This window comes from Palaemon carinicauda, unplaced genomic scaffold, assembly GCF_036898095.1.
Source record: "Palaemon carinicauda isolate YSFRI2023 unplaced genomic scaffold, ASM3689809v2 scaffold424, whole genome shotgun sequence".
NCBI lineage: Eukaryota > Metazoa > Arthropoda > Malacostraca > Decapoda > Palaemonidae > Palaemon > Palaemon carinicauda.
This window is the reverse complement of record NW_027171678.1, coordinates 115001-117677: the sequence shown is the minus strand read 5'-3', so window position 1 is coordinate 117677 and position 2677 is coordinate 115001.

The following is a 2677-nucleotide window of genomic DNA, read 5'->3' as shown; positions in this document are numbered from 1 at the left end:
CCCAGAGCATCAAAGCAAGGAAGGTGTTACTACTCCCAGGGAAAGAAACTTATCCTCCCCCGAGAACAACAACAAGGACTAGTCTGGTAGATCACAAAAGAAGGAATCATCTCGTAAAGAAACCTTCGGTAGTGACCTAAGGAGGCTAAGCCTCCTATGTCTGTGTTAGGCCAGCAAGGGAGACTCTACCCCAAGCCAGACAAACACAGACTCAGACTAAAAAACTCTGTTGTTCTGTCCCTCTTTGAACCAGACTTACTGGAACAGGAAGGTACAGTAACACCCCAGTATAGTTTTATCGAAAATGAATTCAGATAAACCACTTAGGGATAAGCCCAAGGCTTAAACAGAGGGAAAGGGATTGCATACCTTCTCCGAAGAAAAGAAAGCAACCGGGGAGTATGAGAAAGTATACTAAGGCTCCATAAGCAACTTAGCCTAGGCACCAAGAGAATCGATTACCTAAATCACCGAAACTCACTCGTATACTATCTTGGAAATATTCAACATAATCTTAAATGTATAAAACATAGCCTAAAGCTTCAATAAGATTTTAATACACTCGGAAAAACCAAAATCATGCATGAAGTACTAGGACCAAACGACTAGGCTACATGGCCTAGCGTACGCCAGAATTGGCGAATTCTTCGCCAAAATAATACTAAAGCGCGAAAGGAAATCCTATGTAATGCTAAATAGCTAAAATTTATTAAAGCAAAACAACCGGGAATGTCGCTCTGACTAACTAAACTTATACCTAGCGAGCGACAGCGTCCATGACGCCTCCGGTAGGCTACGGCTCTTGTAACAAAGATTAAACCTATTAATCACTTAAAAAATTACCAAGAGCCTACATTTATACATAAAAGACATGGTACTCAACTTATCAGAGGCCGACGAAGTTGGAGAAGCCATGAAAAGTAGAATAAATCCAAGATTTGCGAGAAACACAGGAAAAAACACCGAGTTGTTAAGCTACGCAAAAAGGAATACAGATGGCGCCAGGATTGGCGGCAGGCACGCTTACGAAACGGGAGATAGGGAGCCTTGGGAGCGGCTTCCCCTTTATCTTTCCCGATTTCGTTTCTTGCCAATTGACCCCTGCGATACGTAATCTCTGTTCGGGGCGTAGATTGCCATGTGGCGTGTCAAGAATACGTCCTCTGATATGTCGCGATATCCCTTTCACGAGAGATACTCGCTCCAGGAGTTAGAATTCTGGTACCTTAAGGTAAATTCTCTGGGAATATCGCCGTAGTTGTAATATACCCTAGGAAGCTACCCTATAGGAACTTCCATCAGGACGACATGGCATGAGCCCAAAAAATATATATATATATATATATATATATATATATATATATATATATATATATATATATATATATATATATATATATATATATGTGTGTGTGTGTGTGTGTATATATATATATATATATATATATATATATATATATATATATATATATATATATATATATATATATATATATATATATATATATATATATATATATGTATATATATATATATATATATATATATATATATATATATATATATATATATATATATATATATATATATATATATATATATATATATATATATATATATATATATATATATATATATATATATATATATATATATATACACTAGCCTGATTGCCCGGCATTGCCTGGGTATATTTGCCTTCATTAACCAATTTTCCTCCAAATGAAGTTATATGGAAAGAATTATTGTATAGTAGTATGTACTTAAGAAAATATTTTGGATGGTGGGATGTTCCTTTAAGAATTTTTATTTACAGATATTCATGAGGTTCAAGTAACAAAGTTAATCTAATTTTCCCTCCACTGCAACATAATCATGACGTTAATTTTTCCATTTTTGAGCATCACAGTGATTACATTGTTGTGACGTTAAGCCAATTTTCACTATGTCCTATGTTCCATAGGGGTGTCATGAATTAGACGTGAATGTACTTGGATGCCGTTGTACGGCATTTAAAGGACATGACCTTGCTTCTGCATGCTTGTCTCTATCAATATGGCAAATATTCTCAGCTCCTTTCGGTGTTTTTTGGTTTTGATGGACAATCATTTATTAATTGGTTATTCTGAAGTCTAGTCATGCTTTGATTTGTTGATTCCTGATTTATAGCTGCTATTCTTTTTTTTTTATCATTTTCAAGGCGAAAGTTTCTTTGGTCTTCATACCATGCTTCACGTCTAGTTGCCCTTCTGTTTGCATTAGTGTTCCTTCTTAAATTCATCTGCTCTTCCTATTCTGCTTCACGTCTAGCTGCCATTCTGCTTGTATTAGTGTTCCATCTTAAATTCATTTACTTTTCGTCCTCTGCTTCCTGTCCAGCTGACATTCTGCCTCCATTGGTGTTCCTTCTTAAATTCCACTGATCTTCATCTTCGGCTTCTCGTCTAGCTGCCATTCTGCTTGTATTGGTGTTCCTTCTCAAATTCATCTGCTCTTCGTCTTCTTCTTGAATATAGATGCAATTCTGCTTGCATTAATGTTCTTTCTTAAATTCATATAATCTTCATTTTCTGGTTTATGGCTAACTGCTATTCTAATTACGTAAATTTTTCCCGTTCTTCATCCTATGTCTCATATATGTTTTTTTTTTTGTTTTTTTTTTTTTTTTTTTTTTTTT